Raw genomic sequence first — 21,309 nt, 5'->3', positions numbered from 1 at the left:
GATTGGGCCCTTCATGTTTCCTCAGTAGAGATATATGAAAAACAGGATGCACCTTAGCCTGTGGAGGTAGACCAAGCTTGTATGATACGTGGCCAACTTTATCAATCACAGGGAAGGGACCAAAATATCTTGGGGCCAACTTTACACAGGTCCGGTAAACAACGGATTGTTGCCTATATGGTTGCAATTTGACATACTGGATTGGGCCCTTCATGTTTCCTAATATGTTTCTATCTGCTTGTTTCATCATTCTATCCTGGGCTCTCTTAAGATGAAATTTTAACATCTTAATACACTCTTCCCTTTCACTTAAACTCCTGTCAACTGACTCTACCTTGCTATCCTTCAAGATATAGGGTACATGCAAAGCAGGGGTTTGGCCATACACAATCTCATAAGGAGTGCTTTGTGCAGCTGAGTGAAAGTTGGTATTGTACCACCATTCTGCTAGAGGAATCCATTTACTCCATTCCTTAGGGCTTTCATAAGTCATGCATCTTAAGTAACCTTCTAAGCACCTGTTGACCACCGCAGTTTGTCTATCACTTTGAGGGTGATAAGCTGATGACATTAGGAGGTCAACTTGCTGCACATGGATTTGCTAACAAGTGTTTCACCATTAGCAACTGAAACCATTAGGGGACATGTGGCTTTGGCTGGGCAACCCAATTTATTTAGGCCTTTCACAAGTCATGCATCTTAAGTAACCTTCTAAGCACCTGTTGACCACCTCAGTTTGTCCATCAGTTTGAGGTTGATAAGCTGATGACATTAGGAGGTCAACTTGCTGCACATGGATTTGCTAACAAGTGTTTCACCATTAGCAACTGAAACCATTAGGGGACATGTGGCTTTGGCTGGGTGTCACGGTTCGCTACTTTTGCCGGATCGTGGCGCGCACCCTTGCCCGTCTCAAGGCAAGATGTAAGCGACAAGGATCATCATACTAGTGAGGGATCGCCCACTAGCACGATACTCGGGTCTCGGGTCGGTGTGTGTCGGGAATCCTAGTCACGATTATCAAGTCCGGCACACGAAAATAATAAAAGTAAGCAATACGATTATTGAAAGCAACCAACAAGCAACAACAAGCTTTTGGATGAGAAGCGGTTTTTCATTGACTAGCACCTCTCATAGAGGCAAATTTGATAGTTTGGTCCTGGTAGCAGGAAACATTGAATTTACAAGTTTAGTGTAGAATAGCGATATACCTATTTATGGAAACCTATTCTAAAACTACTAAGAAAATACTTACTACAAATGTACAAGGGAAATGAAATTACATAAGCATAAATAAATCTAAGGGTTCGAAGTGTGCGGATCGTCACACTCTCCCCCACCTAACTGTTGCGCCCTCGAACACAAAAATCTCGAACGGCGCTTCAGTGAGACATCCTTGGTGAGCTGTGGCCGTCCATGCTACATTGTGGTTTGGCTTTCTCTTGAGTCAGGCTTGTAGATACTTCTCGGTCCACACCATGATCGGATTCATCGTCCCTTCAAGAATAGAGTGCATTTCCTTGACGGCGAGACTCCCGAACATCATGTCCTCCAAGTTTATCACTCGCCTCTAATCATTCTGGAAAGTCCAAGTCCTCGTTGCTCGAGCGGAAATTTTACAAGATCGTTCAAGGTGCTCGCTCCATTGCACCTTCACCTTGTCCATCACCACTTCAGTACCTGCATTCAAGGGAATGTCAGATCTCCAGGACGCCGAATCAGCATTTCGGTGCGGCCCCCTGATGGTACGAGGCCATCTCTCTTGGGTCGTCGACCCGAAACCAGGACGTCGATTCAGCACATCGACGCGCGCCCCCGATGGTACGAGGCCTTCTCTCTTGGGTCGACCGACCCGCAAAACCAAGACGTCGATTCAAAGACATCGACGCGGCCCCCTGATGGTACGAGGCCTACTTCTTTGGGCATCCCGGCCCTCATTGTCTACTCCTCGGTGAGGGGGTAGACTCTTCTTTCGTCCTCCAGGCCACTTAGCATCGTAGTTAGCCTGGGTCTTGTTCCCCCTCGGCTCCACCGAACCTTTAGGCGTTCTCCAAGGTCGCATCCCTTGTTTTGGCGTCGGTATCACCCTCATAGCCGAAATTTGATGCTGCCCCTTGTCTTCGTCGTTGTCTACCGTCTTCACTACGATAGACCCCATTAGTAGCATTGATCCGTCACTCGGTTTCAATACTACCAAGGCTTTCAAAGAACCGCATCCCGAGTACTAACTTGAAGTCATCCAAATGGAACGGTGGTGAAGTCGAGCTCCCCTGCCCACTCACCCACTTGGACCGCGACCTTCTTAGCCACTCCTTGGACGCGTCTTACTTTCCCATTGACCGGCTTCAGGCAGCTGTTAGCATCCCGCAGAACTATCCCCAACCAATGAGCTTCCTCTTTCGTAACAAAGTTGTGGGAGGCGCCCGAGTCGATCAAGGCTCGTGCTTGCTTCCCATTCACCATCAAGTCCACGTACATGAGCCCGTGGGATTTCTTGGCGGAGGAATCTTCGTACTTCCCCATCGCGCTGATCCTTTGAAGTGAGCCCATCCGAGGTTGGTCTTCACCATCACTCGAGTCTTCGTTACACTCTTGGTGATAGTCGGCCAACGCCCCATCAAGACGTTCTTGAGCCCCTTTCGGCATCTTCTTGAACATGGCATTGAACTCCGCATTGTTCGGACAATCGGCCATCTTGTGAGGACCCTTGCACACAAAACACGCGAACGGTCTCTTCGTTGTGGAAGCAGTAGAGTTTCCCGCCTTCGAAGACGAGCTTAAGGGCGAGTTTGTAGTGCTCGCCGATTGGGCTTGACTTCCTTGCGAGCGTAACCGACTGTTCCCAACTGAAATGGCGCTGTTTTGTGGCCTTTGTCCATTGTATACACTCTGTGACGCACCAGTATTCCCCGTTGGTGCCACCACTCTTGGTGCCTCTCGCTCCCCATGAAAGTCGAGCAGGCGTTCCGCAGCTGATATGGCCGAAGACAGAGTTTTGGGATTCTGCCTCATGACCTCCTGTTGTGCCCACCTCTTCAACCCGTCAATGAATTCGAATGTCCTATCCGTCTCGGACATTTCGGTAATCTCGAGCATGCACGCTGAGAATTCCCTCACATATTCTCGGATTGATTTGGTGTGCTTGATTTCCTTCAACTTCTTCCGAGCAACAAACTCCGTGTTCTCGGGGTAGAAGTGATGCTTCAAGATCCTCTTGAAGTCGGCCCACGATGTCACCGTAATCGTGCCCGCATCGATTTCCTTGTACCTAGCCCTCCACCACATCTTGGCATCGTCGACTAGATACATGCTTGTCGTGACAACTTCCGCTTCTTCGTCGAGCCCACTTACTCGGAAGTATTGCTCCATATCGAAGATAAAGTTATCCACCGCTTTCGAATCCCTCACCCCATCGTAGGCACGAGGTGGAGGTGCCTTCACCTTATGGCTCCCCACATATTTCCCAACATTGGCCACCGGTTTCACGAGCGTGGCGCAAGTGTTCTCTAACATCTCGACCTTTCGATGCAGATGATTGATCTCTTCCTCCCGATCGTCGAGGATCGCACCACTGATCGCTTGGATGCGGGTGTCCATCCCGTCCACCTTCGTCTCAAGGTCACAAACCATCTTTTACAACTCCTCGAGGCTTGCGACCATCCGCATAACGATGTCCTCGAGTTTGGGAAGCTTGACGTCGATTGCGTTCTCTAAGGCATCCACTCGGTCCTCGATTGTTTCGCCCATTTTCTCGATCTCGATGAACAAATGCGGTGTGCAGAAACCCGTCTGAAGACCGGGCTCTAATACCAAATGTCACGGTCCGCTACTTTTGCCGGACCGTGGCGCGCACCCTTGCCCGTCTCAAGGCAAGATGCAAGCGACAAGGATCTTCGTACTAGTGAGGGATCGCCCAGTAGCACGATACTCGGGTCTCGGGTCGGTGTGTGTCGGGAATCCTAGTCACGATTATCAAGTCCGGCACACGAAAGCAATAAAAGTAAGCAATACGATTATTGAAAGCAAGCAACAAGCAACAACAAGCTTTTGGATGAGAAGCGGTTTTTCATTGACTAGCACCTCTCATAGAGGCAAATTTGATAGTTTGGTCCTGGTAGCAGGAAACATTGAATTTACAAGTTTTGTGTAGAATAGCGATATACCTATTTATGGAAACCTATTCTAAAACTACTAAGAAAATACTTACTACAAATGTACAAGGGAAATGAAATTACATAAGCATAAATAAATCTAAGGGTTCGAAGTGTGCGGATCGTCACACTCTCCCCCACCTAATCTGTTGCCACCCTCGGCAACACAAAAATCTCGAACGACGCTTCAGTGAGACATCCTTGGTGAGCTGTGGCCGTCCATGCTACATTGTGGTTTGGCTTTCTCTTGAGTCCGGCTTGTACATACTTCTCGGTCCACACCATGATCGGATTCATCGTCCCTTCAAGAATAGAGTGCATTTCCTTGACGGCGAGACTCCCGAACATCATGTCCTCCAAGTTTATCACTCGCCTCTGATCATTCTGGAAAGTCCAAGTCCTCGTTGCTCGAGCGGAAATTTTACAAGATCGTTCAAGGTGCTCGCTCCATTGCACCTTCACCTTGTCCATCACCACTTCAGTACCTGCATTCAAGGGAATGTGAGATCTCCAGGACGCCGAATCAGCATTTCGGTGCGGCCCCCTGATGGTACGAGGCCATCTCTCTTGGGTCGTCTGACCCGCAAACCAGGACGTCGATTCAGCACATCGACGCGGCCCCCTGATGGTACGAGGCCTTCTCTCTTGGGTCGACTGACCCGCAAACCAGGACGTCGATTCAGCACATCGACGCGGCCCCCTGATGGTACGAGGCCTACTTCTTTGGGCATCCCGGCCCTCATTGTCTACTCCTCGGTGAGGGGGTAGACTCTTCTTTCGTCCTCCAGGCCACTTAGCATCGTAGTTAGCCTGGGTCTTGTTCCCCCTCGGCTCCACCGAACCTTTAGGCGTTCTCCAAGGTCGCATCCCTTGTTTCGGCGTCGGTATCACCCTCATAGCCGAAATTCGATGCTGCCCCTTGTCTTCGTCGTTGTCTACCGTCTTCACTACGATAGACCCCATTAGTAGCATTGATCCGTCACTCGGTTTCAATACTACCAAGGCTTTCGAAAGAACTGCATCCCGAGTACTAACTTGAAGTCATCCAGCGGAACGGTGGTGAAGTCGAGCTCCCCTGCCCACTCACCCACTTGGACCGCGACCTTCTTAGCCACTCCTTGGACGCGTCTTACTTTCCCATTGACCGGCTTCAGGCAGCTGTTAGCATCCCGCAGAACTAGCCCCAACCAATCAGCTTCCTCTTTCGTAACAAAGTTGTGGGAGGCGCCCGAGTCGATCAAGGCTCGTGCTTGTTTCCATTCACCATCAAGTCCACGTACATGAGCCCGTGGGATTTCTTGGCGGAGGAATCTTCGTAATTCCCCATCGCGCTGATCTTTTGAAGTGAGCCCATCCGTGGTTGGTCTTCACCATCACTCGAGTCTTCGTTACACTCTTGGTGATAGTCGGCCAACGCCCCATCAAGACGTTCTTGAGCCCCTTTCGGCATCTTCTTGAACATGGCATTGAACTCCGCATTGTTCGGACAATCGGCCATCTTGTGAGGACCCTTGCACACAAAACACGCGAACGGTCTCTTCGTTGTGGAAGCAGTAGAGTTTCCCGCCTTCGAAGACGAGCTTAAGGGCGAGTTTGTAGTGCTCGCCGATTGGGCTTGACTTCCTTGCGAGCGTAACCGACTGTTCCCAACTGAAATGGCGCTGTTTTGTGGCCTTTGTCCATTGTATCCACTCTGTGACGCACCAGTATTCCCCGTTGGTGCCACCACTCTTGGTGCCTCTCGCTCCCCATGAAAGTCGAGCGGGCGTTCCGCACCGATATGGCTAGAAGACGAGTTTTGGGATTACGCCTCATGGCCTCCTGTTGTGCCCACCTCTTCAACCCGTCAATGAATTCGAATGTCCTATCCGTCTCGGACATTTCGGTAATCTCGAGCATGCACGCTGAGAATTCCCTCACATATTCTCGGATTGATTTGGTGTGCTTGATTTCCTTCAACTTCTTCCGAGCAACAAACTCCGTGTTCTCGGGGTAGAAGTGATGCTTCAAGATCCTCTTGAAGTCGGCCCACGATGTCACCGTAATCGTGCCCGCATCGATTTCCTTGTACCTAGCCCTCCACCACATCTTGGCATCGTCGACTAGATACATGCTTGTCGTGACAACTTCCGCTTCTTCGTCGAGCCCACTTACTCGGAAGTATTGCTCCATGTCGAAGATAAAGTTATCCACCGCTTTCGAATCCCTCGCCCCATCGTAGGCACGAGGTGGAGGTGCCTTCACCTTATGGCTCCCCACATATTTCCCAACATTAGCCACCGGTTTCACGAGCGTGGCGCAAGTGTTCTCTAACATCTCGACCTTTCGATGCAGATTATTGATCTCTTCCTCCCGATCGTCGAGGATCGCACCATTGATCGCTTGGATGCGGGTGTCCATCCCGTCCACCTTCGTCTCAAGGTCACAAACTGTCTTTTGCAACTCCTCGAGGCTTGCGGCCATCCGCATAACGATGTCCTCGAGTTTGGAAAGCTTGACGTCGATTGCGTTCTCTAAGGCATCCACTCGGTCCTCGATTGTTTCGCACATTTTCTCGATCTCGATGAACAAATGCGGTGTGCAGAAACCCGTCCGAAGACCGGGCTCTGATACCAAATGTCACGGTCCGCTACTTTTGCCGGACCGTGGCGCGCACCCTTGCCCGTCTCAAGGCAAGATGCAAGCGACAAGGATCTTCGTACTAGTGAGGGATCGCCCAGTAGCACGATACTCGGGTCTCGGGTCGGTGTGTGTCGGGAATCCTAGTCACGATTATCAAGTCCGGCACACGAAAGCAATAAAAGTAAGCAATACGATTATTGAAAGCAAGCAACAACAAGCTTTTGGATGAGAAGCGGTTTTTCATTGACTAGCACCTCTCATAGAGGCAAATTTGATAGTTTGGTCCTGGTAGCAGGAAACATTGAATTTACAAGTTTAGTGTAGAATAGCGATATACCTATTTATGGAAACCTATTCTAAAACTACTAAGAAAATACTTACTACAAATGTACAAGGGAAATGAAATTACATAAGCATAAATAAATCTAAGGGTTCGAAGTGTGCGGATCTTCACACTGGGCAACCCAATTTCTTTGTTGTCTTAATGTCCAGAAAATTGTGAGTGCTCCCTGAATCTATCAAAATGTGAAAGGGGTTTCCCTAACTTTCCCAGTAACTCTCACTCTCATGGTCCGATAAGTGGTGTGACCATTAATGGCATTCAAAGATATCAAGGGGGGGTGTTTCCTCATGGCCCTGGAAGTAATGCTCATCCACTTCACAGCTTTCTTCCACTTCTTGTTCCTACTCTAATATAGTAAGGAATTCAATATTATGCGATTGAGCCCTGCACTTATAGGTCGGAGACCATTTCTCATTACAGGTGAAACACAAGTTCTTGGCCCTCCTTTCAGCTACTTCTTTCTTACTTAATCTGGTTATGGTCATTGTTTTATTTGGTGTGGGCCTTTGATTTAAGAAAGACTTGGTGACATATTGTTGACTGGAAAAAGGTTTTGAAGGAGGTTTGTCCAGAATTGGTTTGGATTTCCTGATAAAAGAGGATATGGTGGCTTCTTGTAGCTTAGCAAGGGCAAAAGCATCCATTAATGTCTGGGATTTATGCATTCTAACAGTGTTTTGAATGTCAACATCTAGCCCCTTCAAGAAACAACTTAAAGCTTGTTTTTTTAGTCAAATCACTTATATTAAGTAAACCATCAAATTGCTCTTGATATTGTTCTACAGATACTTTTTGTTTAAGATTCATAATTTCAGCCATGGGATCATCAAAAGAGTTAGTACCAAATCTAGCAATGGCAGCGGTTTTATAATCACCTCAGCTAGGCCAATTCCCTAATTCCCTCGTTTTCATCAAAGATTGGTGCCATAATAACGCCTTTCCCTCCAAATGAATTGATACCCCATTGTTGCCTAGAATCTCTGATCCTTGCTCCAACCCAGAAACCCGAGTATTTACAGTAACCAATTGACCCAGAATCTGCTTCATCCGAGCATTCATTTGATCGAATTTTCCACCCAGTTCTTGCTGTTGAATCTAAATCGCAGCTTGCATTTCCGTCTTATCTTGGTTATGAATTCGAACAAATTCCCCAAATTTTGCTTCCATGTTGATCATTGATTCCCCCAAATTCTTGATTTTTTTCCTCCATTGTTCTTGCAGAATCTTCAATCAAATCAGAATTTCTTGTGTTTTTTGGCGCCATTTACGAATCCAGGAATGATCTCTGATACAACTGATAAAGTAATTGATAGAGTAGTTTCAGGAATTATCGAGAAACTAAGAAAATACAATAGGATTCCCAAAAGTAGAAGAAAATAGAATTATGTATTTCTGGAGTGTTGGAAATAGGGGCTTTGTAAGGCTTCTCTTTTTTTTCCTATTGTCCCACATTGGTGAGGAAAAGAGATTTTCATGTGTTTATATATGTCCTCTTACCTTACACTATCACTAGTGGGTCAAGGGAGGCTTTTGTGGAAGCCTTGCGAGGTGCTTAATTCGCCTCGCACACGCGCGCGCGCGCCGTGCCTGTGCCCGAGCCCGGATTCGTGATTCGGGATTCGGGATTCGTGATTCGGGATTCGGGATTCGGGATTTGGCAATCGCCTGCGGCGGGCTGTGCCTATATTTTTGGGCCGCATCCGAGTGGGCTTCTGTTTTGTTGAAACAGTCTAATGGGCTGTTAGTGGAATAAGTCAGTGCTGTTAGTGGGTGAGTTATTCTCTCCCCCTTTCTCTCGTTGACTGGCGTTTATGGAGGAGCAGTTGTTGGCTCCTAAAACCGCCTGCAATGCTGTATTAATACAACAGCTATTCCACACCTTCAACACAGAAAATCATACACTCCTCTATTCTTCTTCTTCTCGTCTATCATAAAGTTTCTGGGTACTGCTGTTAATTTCGTTCCAAGTCTCACAGTTCCGAGTGGGCGGAGGCGGAACTGCGTGGAGATTGTAGTGTTATCCTTGGGGAACTACCGGCACTAGCTGATCGCCACCACGGTCGTACCGGAGAAATAGTTTTCAAAGCAATGGCTTCTACCACGACACTACTTACGGGTTTCTTATTTTTCTGTTCGCTTATAATTCGTCTTTAACTGATATTTCTATTCTCCTTCAGTTTCTGCATTGTTTCGAATAACATGGAGAATGATTGAAAAATTACAAGATTATGAGAGTATTGAGAGAGAGAAAGAAAAGATTACAAATAATCAAAGCTAGCCGTAAAATTGTGACTACTCTGTTTTTTATACAATTATCCTATGTAATCCTATGTAACAACTTTTCCCGCGAATTGAACCTCGTAACCGAATCCTCGTCCGTAACAGAATGACAGTTTGTTGCTGAATTGTTGATGAGTTGTTATTTAGCTGGCATCTCATAATTGCAGTATTCATATCAGATTTGTCGTTGATCAGGGAGGAAATACTGTTATTGACATAAAAGAAGACAAGTAGTCTAGTTGTTATATTGATTTCGATTGCTGATGAGACGTAAATCAAATGTTTATGGTTGCACTGTCTGGTTACTGGTTTCTTCAGTGCATTTGTCTATCATATTCATCTGTTGTCAACTACTAATTTTAGGTAAGAAGATTGGAGCTGTTCTTGTTTTTCCGGAGCATATCTATGGGAAGAACTCCCCATTTAAACCACGCATTAGTGAAAATTTAGCTTAAATCTAAGTAAGCACTCATTAATTTATCTGATTTCTGTTAATATTATCAAGTGTATAATTGTATGCACTTTTTAATCGACCTTCTTATTTCGAGGAGTTCTACGTCTAGCCTATAAATTGTATGCCAAAGGAAGAAATGGAAGATTTAAAAGACGGCGATGTTGGCTGTAGCAGTGGTAGTGATAACGAGGATGACGTTGAACATGGTTAGCGATTCGTTGATTCTGCTTTAATTTTGTTCGTTTGAGTGTTTTCTATCTGATTTTTTTAACAATATTGTTTCTGAAGTTTTTTTTTTTGTTTTTTTTTTTTGAAGGAATTCGGAAGTTTTATTTGATTATGATTGTTTGGGTTAGAGTTGTACTTTATTAATAGTTTTTTATCGAGTATATCCTACTGTAAAAAAGAGGTTTTGAGATTAGATACTAATGAGCTTTTGAGATTAGATAAGATCATGTACTACTACCTTCATTTTATAAAATGTTACTCAAATTGGATCTCCTACTGGCCTCTCCCTCTTTTTTTAGTATGCAAATGTAATACCCGGTATTTTTATAAGACATTTTAAAGTATTTTATATTTATTAAAGCACTTTATATTCTACAAGTTTTATTATCGTAATAAGAATAAAAGGAAAATATTAAAAAAGAAAGAAAGATGGGCCGTGTAGTATGGCTGGGTAAGACGTGTTGGACATGGGTAGTTGGGTTGATCTTATATATTTTATTAATTTAATATTTTAAGTAAACTACCTAGAAGCATCTCATAACTAGTATATATACCTACCTTTTTTTTTTTTTTTTTTTTTTTTTGACAGCTGTAAAAAGAGGTATCATAACTAGTCATTGCCTTACATGCAAGGCTATGAACAATATTATTAAAATCAATCAATATATATATACTTAAAAGAGGAAGTTTTGAAGCGATTTCATTGGCTATTACTTTAGAGCGATTTCATTCGATTCTAAAGTTTGGATGAGTAGGATATATACTATTTAGCACTATCAATAAGTTTTTGATGGCAATGAATTTTAATATGAAAATTTCATGTATCCCCTCCCCCAATGCGTTTCCCTTCACATGTCATTTTTTTTAACATAATTAATTACCGACTCTTAATGTATACGTTAAAATTTGTTGTTTTTAATTATTTTTTATGAATTTTTAATCATGTTTTTCTTTTTCAATGCATTCCAATCTCAAGGTACATTCTACATACGAAAATTTGATCCACTACCTATTAGTTATCTTGACTATAAACAATAGTGATTTTATTAGTTATCTTGACTATAAACAATAGTGATTATCAATTTGAATAAATGATGATGAAATTGCTAATCAAATCTACCCTAATTCGAAAGTGCAACCACGCATCTACTCTATTAATTCCAGAGAGGGGGCCAAACAAATCCAAAGCTCGAGTTAAATTGCGCCCATTTCTTCTAATCTTTATTATATAGTTAATGATTTCATAGTTATTAATTGCTTTTGATCACAAGTAATAATTGTGGTTTCGAAGGACATTGCCAGAGAACATATACTACAAAGGTTTAACTACATAAAAGAACATGGTTGCAAATTACATGCAGGGCAATTTGAGTTTCATATATGAGTTTGTATCTGACTTATTTGACATGAAGTTTAAAGTCATTTTAGGTCAGTAACAAAAGATAAAATGGTACGAAAAAGCGGTATTCAATAAATTAGTGAGAGAACGTCTCTAAAATTTTGATGTTATCTTTAATGTATATGTGTTTTATTATTCTTTCTTAGTTGTTTTGTTTGCATGCATGCATCATGATCTAATGATTTTTACCATCTTATTCAATAGCTAAATTGGAGAAAATAAAATATAACTTTAACTTGAGAGTTTTGCTTCCGTTTTGTGTCAATTTGTAAACAGATTCATACGGAGTATTATTTAGTCTTCCTTATGTTATATTAACTTATTAGATTTTGTGTGCAAGGATTTGATAAACATGATCAGGGGTATGCTGTATGCACGAGGTATTTCTGCAGGAGGGACTTGGTTGCTGAAGTTATTGTATATTAGTATATGTTCTCATACATACCTTCATTCAGTGTGTATAAGAACTTCCAACATCTTACCTGTATTAAAATCAATAAGAGAAACAACAAGTTCTCATATTTACAAAGAGAGTATAATTTATGCATTTCTGTGAAGGCCTATAACAATGGAACAATTTACTGTATAATTCATATGATGAGTTCTTGATCAGGATTAAGATTTGATTTAAGAAGTTACATTCATCAACTAGGATAATTTTATTTTAATCATTGAGTACAAATACGTTCTAGCTAGGTAAAATTTCAAGTCAAGATTTTTAAATAAGCTAAAATTCTATCATGCATCAAATTCAATCAATAATACGGATTACTAATTAAGGTACTCCACTAATTATTCCTACATAGGATTAAACTTGACTATTCACTACTACAAAACTTGTGATGGACATCGGACTTTTCGCTATATGGACATCGGATACACAACCGATGTAGAGTTTGGTCATGTCCATTGTGGATTAATGGACATCGGATTTTAAACCGATGTCCATTAAAATTTGCACATCGGATTTTTAGGAAAACCGATGTCTATTTGATCAATGGACATCGGATTTTTAGGAAAACCGATGTCTATTTGATCAATGGACATCGGATTTTTAGGAAAATCGATGTCTATTTGATCAATGGACATCAGTTTTTTGCAAAAATCCGATGTCTATAATTATTATTTTTTATAAAAAAAAAATATTACGCTGTTGCCCATATTAGTCGTACACATGATGGCAATGCAAAATGATTCCATAATCAACAAAAAATATCTGTATACAATCAATCGGTTATCCAAAGCCAATTACAACAAAAAAATCATCTACATAATATGTCAAATTTACTTAGACGACTAACCTATACAAAAATATAAATCGATAGGTAAACTGACTAATTGTTAAAAAAAAAAAGGCCGAAGAGACAAGACTACTTGGCAGCCACAGATTTGCTCATCTCCCATTGGGCATATTACCAAGAGAATCTGGTTCAACACAACAAAATTAACGAGAAAACAAAATATCAACATAGAAAATCCTATATAACTAACGAGACACATACATTACGTATTTTAAGTATCACAACTACTAGCAATACACTCACCCGAATGTGAGAAGCTTGGAACATTTCTGTATGACGCTTCAACTTCGCCATACCGACAAGGGTTTTCCGAAGGTTCATAAATGATGCATTTTCCCAAAAATTAGCTCCAAAGCAGTAAAAAAAACAAAAAAATGTGGAGGAATTGAATATGCCATCACATTCCAAATCATTCTTATGCTGAATGGATTTTAATCTACCTAGGACTCTAGAAGCAAGTCATCACATAACTTTCAGAGTGGAATTGGCAGTAAGCACAATGAATTTGATGGACTGACATGATGTTCATGAAGGACGAATGTCATACCAATGTGTTTCTCGTGCTGGCGAAAGAGGTATGAGTGAGTACCATCTGCAATAGAATTATAAATCGAACTTATCAAACACCGCAGATGCAGTCAGTAACACGATTACAGTCACGGCATAATAAAACACTGTATAACAACACGAGCGAAATCCAATAGAATTCTGAATTTACCAAAAGCTGATGCATAGATGTTTTTCCACTTGAAGGATACATCCCCTGGATCACGCATGCCCGAAAGCTTATTTCCAAACGCATTCTTCTGTGACGACTTTGCAGAACCATTTGCGGGTACTTGCGCGCTTCACCAGTGACTTTCCGTCTAAGTACTTAGCTATCTCTATTCACATAATCCTCATATCTTGAAAAAACACAGATCGACAAATAAAAACAACATTCAGAAAATTCAGAACAGGCATGAATAACAATCAATTTATCAGTTACCATCCGTCGTTCTCACACAAGTCTAACTATTTGTCAAAATAATCCATAAAACTCATAATTGGTCCAGCCGGGAATGCCAATTTTTTGGTGATCAAGGCTCAGGTTGACATGGCTGCAGGAAGGTTGGTATATTTTCTTTGTTTATTACCTTTCCATATCTGGCATTATCTTTGTTGTTGTATGTTGGTTTCTCTCTTCGGACAAAAGTAAAAGGTGATTCTAAAAAAATGTAGAACAGAACAAAATCTGATTGGCCAAAAAGGTCACCTTATTGATTAGTAGATATAATGATAAATCATGATTATGCTAGTCACGTATTTGTTGACAGCTCAAGATGCTTAATTGTAGATTAAGATAAGCATAAAGTCCATACTAATCAGTAATCTTTGTGGTGGTTTAGAATTTGAATGAACTTTACTTTCTCTCAGTAAGTTGGCTGTTGGTCCTTCTAAAACAAGACACTTTTTTTGTTAACAAAATCTCAAACAAGGTATGTTAGTTGTCGTACTAATAGCAAGGTATGAACAATAGTATTTCAAAATACTAATCTAAACTTAACTTAGTAAAGAAAAACAATTGCTGATAGTTGTTAGAACTCTCAAACTCATGGACTACAAAAGTAATTTTATACTCTATAAGTCCATGTGGTTATGAGGAGCTATAAAAAAGAATTGATTTGAAATCTCACAAAAAGTAAAGTTATCAAGGCTTATAGGAGGCTTCAAGAGTGCATCACTCCGGCCACTGACTGCATTAATACCATTATAATATCATACGAAGTGCAGTACACAATACACTAATACTCTGCCACTCATCAAACTCACTAATCTCCAACTAATCATACTCCCCCACCCTCCATGGAAGCTTGTCTTTTTGTTTGGACTCAACTGAAGAACGTATTGAGACAACATAAGCATATAAACCAAACTTTCGAATATTTCCACAAGGACACATATTGAACAAGAGAGTGAAAAAAGACAGCCAAGACTCGAGACAAGCAAGAAGCATCAATAATAAAAAGCTCTTTTAATTTCTAGTAGTTGGAACCTGTTACTTCTGATAGTCCGTACAGCAGTAGGCATCAGCTGTCAGAAACTTCAAATCAATATGAATCATCTGAAAAACAATGTAACAACTATGATACATAACAAACCAACCTCGGCTGAGAAAGAATTCAACATTACCACAAGTCAAGTTACTAGCAAACTTGAGATCATATCAAAACAAGTATGCTACGACACCAACTATTTTTATCGAACAGTTGTTAGGCACTGGCAAAACATGTTTATATTATGATATATTATATCTTCTAAGTCGACTAATAGAGTTCATGTTTACTAAACTAACAAAGGTTTAACTAGATTAACAAGTAAAGCTAAGACAACAATAAAATAAGAAAAAAGAAATTATACCAAACTTGAATTAAATTGAGCATGAAATTTATAGATCTTGAAAATCGATTACTAAAGATTTGGAATTGAATATAAATGAGATGAACTAAATTAATCTAATTAAATCATTTGAGAGAAAATGAGTTAATGAATTTTCTATCCTAAATCACTGCGATGTTCTTCGCGTAAAAATGAAGGCTGCTTCCCAAAAAAATGAGAGTCTCGTCTTACTACTGCATCTTTGCTTCGTGTTATCATCACTTTCAATTTAGCTTAATGACGAATTAGAGAATCAAATCGCAGAGTAGTTGAAAGGATTATAAAATAAAATAAAAAGAAATCGAATTACCTGACTAGAAGGAAAACGAAGGACGATGGTGCGTGACAGCGGCGGAGGCTTACGTTCCTGGCGGAGGTGTTGTCACCGGAGTGGAGGTGCTGAAGGTGGTGAAGGTGATATTGGTGGAGGGCTTTAGGGTTTCTTCAGGGAAAGAGGAAAAGGGAAAGGGGAAAACGGGTGTCAAATGGGTTAGGGTTTCGGAGTGAGAGTGAGTGAGAGGATTTGGGGAAGAATGTATATAGTCGAAATTATAAGTGATGATTGAAATTTTCATTTTAAATGCACATCGGTTAAATGCAATGTTCCATGTCCATGACTTTTAAATAGACATGGGTTTTATTAAAATATCACATGTCCTTTAAAATCAGAAATAATGGACATGTGTTTTTTAACGCAACCGATGTACATATAATTATATGCACATCAGGTTTTTGCAAACAACCGATGTGCATGTTATGTACATCGGTTTTCAAGATAATCCGATGTCCATCGACTGATGTCCATAACGAGTTTTGTAGTAGTGATTAATTCTATGATAGTAAAAAAATGCTTTTAATCATCTTAATTAACTCCCAAATTTCTTTTGTTCAAAAATTATAAAAATGTCTACTTAGCTTACGAAAAACTCATTCATATGAGTATAAATATCATAACATATATTGAGGATCTTCTGTCTCATATGGTGATATTTGTTGTAATATTTTATTTTGTCATAAGTGATGTGTCAAAAGGTAAGTTGAGTGACACACACAATGGGACGCAATAGTGGGACAGATGTCAGAGATGATCCTCAAAGTCTTACATTTTATTTTAAGAGATGTTCAGGAGAGAAGTGAGGAATCATATATAAAAAACAGAGGAAGGAGTGTCGAGTGAATTAAATTGGCACTACTTGAAAACAATCATATCCATTAATGATTTTCTATATATGCCTAATAAGCTAAGTTTTTTTTAAGATTAATGTCATGACAATTATTTTGAAACCCTGTTAAGATATTACCCGGGCAACGCCCGGGTATGAAATCTAGTTATTATGATAAGAAAATAAACTACAGATGGGGTTGGCAACCAAACATGGTTTCTTCACGAGACGATCAGAGCTGGCCAATTGCACGAATATTCTTTTTCTCTTCTTTATTAACTAAGCTTTGGAGGAGTACCTCCAACAAGACACACTTGCGCCACTAGGACGTAGAAATTTATGGGAGAGAGATCTACTTTTTGAGAAAGTAGATAAATTGTATCTTGGAGGTTCATCCCCTTGGCTTTGATTCCTCTTGGACGTGGCGAATCTCCTTTTCTCGTGCACATGATGAGTACAGGGGTACCTGCAAAACAGAGGAGTAAAAGGGGTGCTTGATGGCTTCTAAAATAAGAGAATCTTACACTTCTTAGGGCGAGCTAAAAAGACGAAAGGCGTATGGTCATTAGAATCATCCTGATCTTGGGGGACATGAGTACCAGGAGGAGGGAAATTGTCACAAATTGTAGATGCGCAAGATGTCACGGCCCCGGTAGAGGACGAGCTCAAACTTACGCTAGGAATATCAAGTTTCACATTGATAACATCGGAAGCGGTAATGTCTTCCTTCATTGTCCCCATCATCTTAGATTTTCCCTTTTTAGGACCTCTCCTCTTCTTCTTCTTCTTCTTCTTCTTCTTCTTCTTGTAACATTTTTCTCTTATAAAGTCTCTCTCCTTAGTAGTCTCATTCTTAAGGATTCGAATTGTTAAAGTTGACAAATCACGTTTAAGGTAAAAGCTCACCGTTCTCCCTTCCAACAACTTTTTATAAGAATTTGTTGGGATCCTTAAAGTAGAACTACCACCTCCCTTTTTGGAGAACTGAAGAACTGACTTATTAGCATAAATACTTTGAACCTCCGTCCCTTCCATATTCATACTCTCAGTATCCTTTATACTCACATCACTTTGTTCTTCCATCACCTCCGCAAACACGCTTTCACCACTATCATTTATACCCACATCACTTTGTTCTTCCATCACCTCCGTAACCACGCTTTCACCACTATCATTTATACTCACATCAGATGCCGAAACAGATGCCGAAACATGAACATACTTCTTGTTGTTCCTATCCACGCAATCTTCAGTAGCAACCTCTAGCACTCTTTTTCCATTTTCTTTGATGAGAAGGTGACCTTTTACCACCTCTAATTCCCTCAACACATCCTTATTACTAGGTTCAACCATTAATGCCTGAACCAAATCCAATTCAGTTTTTGAAAACCTTTTCAACTTCATATAAGCAACTGCCCTACAAAAAAGTGCCTTAACATTACGAGGGAATGTGTTCAAAATCATGGAGAATAAACCCGAGGCAGCTCTGTATTCCTCAAGTTTCAGGGCACATGCAGCCATATTAGACATAAGCGAAACAACTAGGCCATATAATGATTGAATATCTTCACCTCCAATATTTCCCAAGCTCAAACTAAGTAATTTACAAGCTTCATCGTAACACGCTGCGACACTATCAAAATCATTTTGCCTAAAAAGATGTTCCCCTTATTTTTAAGCTCCTTCACCTTAGCTAAGATTAACGGAGCTGACCCCTACAATTTCATAATGTAGCCTAACATCATATCCCTATCATTCTCCATAAACCCATCACCGACATGGGCACTATTAAAAGCCTCGAGAAACTTATGATAAACGGTAGCGGAAGACATAGAAACACAGTTCCGAAAAAGGGATACAACACACCACAACACCGAAAATACTTAAAAAAACTGAAAAAACGGGAGAAGACCAGCACACCACAATATCGAAACTACTCAGAAAACTGGAAAAACAGGGGAAGCCCCTCGACAGAGAACAAAGACCCAGCAAAATACACAGAAAAACAAGCTGACAGATAATAAAACAAACACTAAAGAAGTTGATCGGAGAAGATGGAGTCCCCGGTGAATTATCTGCCACAAATTTACCAACAATAGCGAAAAACAGACGATCAAACTAAGGCGAAAAAGAGAAACAAACCTGAACCCTAAAAAAACAGAAATCAATCAAGAGGGGAGATACAGAGATGCGGTTGTAGGTGTTGATAACCGCCATGCTGGTGTGCGACTTAGCGAAAGTCCCCAAACCCAAGTCGTGATTGATAGATGAGAACGAACACAACAGATCAACTAAAGCGAAAAACTCACCGGATGACAGTGAGGGGAAGGACTATAAAAGGTTGAAGAAGTCTCGTCGGCGACCCAAAGAGGCGACCGGAGAAGCCGCCGGTGAGGAGATGGTCGATATTTGGGGGATTTTTATTTTGGAGTTTATTTGATTTTCTCTCTCTTCTTTTCTCTAGTTCTTCGGGAATTAGTCGACGATGAAGAAGATTCAAATGTGGTGTGCTCTCATGGAAGGTGGAAGACATATATACCTACCTCATATACCACCTAAACCCTTATTTCACAAACACAACTGATATTAAAAGAGTGATAGCCGTGGTGGTTTGACCCAGGGATGGCTGGGCTTTGACCGTGTGTGTTGTTGTGTGTTGTGGGTAGTCGTGTTTTGGTCTAGGCCATCATGTAATGGGCTGCTATGGTAGAAATTATGGACCGTGGATGGTGGTGGTTCATGGGGACTTGGGTGGTGGCACGGTGGTGGCTAATTGGAGAGTGCATGCGATGAGTGTCGAGGGTGTTGTTGGTGTAGGGTTTTGTACCGTGGGTTTGGTTAGGGCACAAGTAAGGTGGTGTGATGAGGGGTGGTATGGGGAAGATAGGGCTGCTGTACAATGGCTAGCAGGGCTGTCCAGGCGGTGGTGGTGTTGGTTGGCCGAGTTATAGGATATGGGTGTCGATTTAATTCACACTAAGCCAAATCTGGCCATCAATAACGAGCGTATTACAAAGGTTTAATGCATATAAAAACGACACTTAGATTACCGTTTTCCAAATATGGGCAAAAACCTAGACCGCGCTAATAAGAATAACGGTTTTCCTCGAAAACCATTGTTATTATAAGGTGTCAACGGCTGCTTAACAAACCGTTATCAAAAACGTTTAACGGGTTCCAAAAATTCGTTATGGAGTCACTCTTATCAAAGGTTGTTAGATAACCCTTACCAGTTTAAGAAAACGTTATTTCGAAAACCGTTACTAAATTAACAGCAGCAACGATTTCTGGTACCCATTGTTATGTTATAGCTACGGGTTTATTGTAACCGTTATGATTTTCTATTATGGAAGATAGGTTTTTCAATTCAGCCGTTGTCACTATTTGATTAGATTTCTTAATTTAACCACTGCATGCAAAACTTTATCAGAACTTTAATAAAAATTCAAATTTGACCAATAATATTCAATTTGACCCAAATAATTCTATAAATATGTCTTCATAATGTTTTAGGTCAAAATCTAAATTATAAAACATTTACTCTTTAATTTCTCTCTAAATTCTCTCTAAATAAAATATGGCCGGTGTATCGGAGCTACAATCACGTTCTCGTTACGCACGACCTTTTACTTGCATTCTCCATAATTTTCCGGTTCAATATGATGAGAATGGAAAGGGTTTAAACCCTGATTTTGGGTGGTTGACGCAAATTCTTCATGAGTCCGGTTTCACCGCGGTTAAAAAAGTGTACCCTGTGTCGACAAACAAGTAAGGTTTTGTAAGCTTTGGTTTTATCGAGTTTGGCGAAGCCAACTGCCATGATAGTTTTCGTTAGGCAAGAAAATTAGGGGCTAGATTTGCGGGGGTATATGCGGGGAAAGAGGACTTCTATTCGGATGATAGACAACAAGGCCCATATCTATGGGTTGCGACCCATCTTGATCATCATCTGCTGAGACATTACGGGAGGCATCACATTCTTGTCACCGTGCCTATGTCATGGGAGAAAGAGGCCATTCCTCCTGCGCTGCCCGATGATAATAAAGGGCCGATCTACGACTTGTTCTATACCGAAATTCATGACGAGTACTCTAATATTTCATCAGATTCTAATTATTAAGTCTTTAATTATTATCTGGTATTATAAGTTGTATTTGGATTAAGGTGGTTCTTTGAATTAAAGTTTAATTATTTATGGTTTTTGTTACCCCATCCTCTGGAATTCAGAGACAATATCACCAGAAAAATTCTTGTGCCCTCCGGGTGTACGTCTCTCCTTACACTCAAAGGCAATATACCAAATAAAATATTATAATGACTTAGGTTTTTAGGAGTACATTAAAAATATCTAACTTTAATAATTTTTACAAATACGTAGCTAAAGATATTTATCGCGTAAAACAAGCGTTGACAAACGTGAAAAAGCAAATGTATAGTGTGGAGTTGAATGGAGGGAGTATGTTTTTTGTTACCCCATCCTCCGGAATTCAGAGACAATATCACCATATATGTCTCTTTCAGCTTCAGCCCAATCCACTGAGTTGTTTTCCCATTCCAATGGCACTGTCCTCTGCTCGGCACTGCGACCATGGCGGTGCAGAATCGGAAGTAGTAGGAGACGGTTAGATTCATTTGCAACCCATAAATATGGGCTACCCGCTGATCATCGTGATCAATCCAGAGTCTCGAAGAGTCATTGTTATAGAATGCCTGTTCAAGTTTGCGAGCCTGATGAAAGCATTCCTACTTCTCAACCCCGCCAAACTCGATGAGGGCGCACCGCCCGAAGCCATCATGCGCATCATTGTCCGGGTAGATAGTTTGAACCAAATTCAATCCGTCTAACCGAATCAAACCTATTAACCAGTCAAGGCTATACGAGAGTATAGCCTTTCCATGCCCGTCCTCTGTGTACGGGAGATTGTGAATAATTCACGTAAAGGGTTTCGC

The 21,309-nt window shown here is 41.1% G+C and overlaps 1 long non-coding RNA gene across 1 annotated transcript; it reads right to left on the bottom strand.

Moving 5' to 3' along the window:
• Positions 1–13,324: 13,324 nt before the first annotated feature.
• LOC141633732 (uncharacterized) lies at positions 13,325–13,699 on the bottom strand. The gene is made up of 2 exons (XR_012538507.1): positions 13,497–13,699; positions 13,325–13,370 (listed from the first exon to the last, which is right to left on the bottom strand). It is a non-coding gene; the product is annotated as an uncharacterized LOC141633732 (long non-coding RNA).
• Positions 13,700–21,309: the final 7,610 nt, after the last annotated feature.

Source organism: Silene latifolia, chromosome Y (assembly GCF_048544455.1).
Source record: "Silene latifolia isolate original U9 population chromosome Y, ASM4854445v1, whole genome shotgun sequence".
In the NCBI taxonomy this organism is placed as follows: domain Eukaryota; kingdom Viridiplantae; phylum Streptophyta; class Magnoliopsida; order Caryophyllales; family Caryophyllaceae; genus Silene; species Silene latifolia.
The sequence above is the reverse complement of the archived record's forward strand: the minus strand, read 5'-3'. Positions and strand labels throughout refer to the sequence as shown.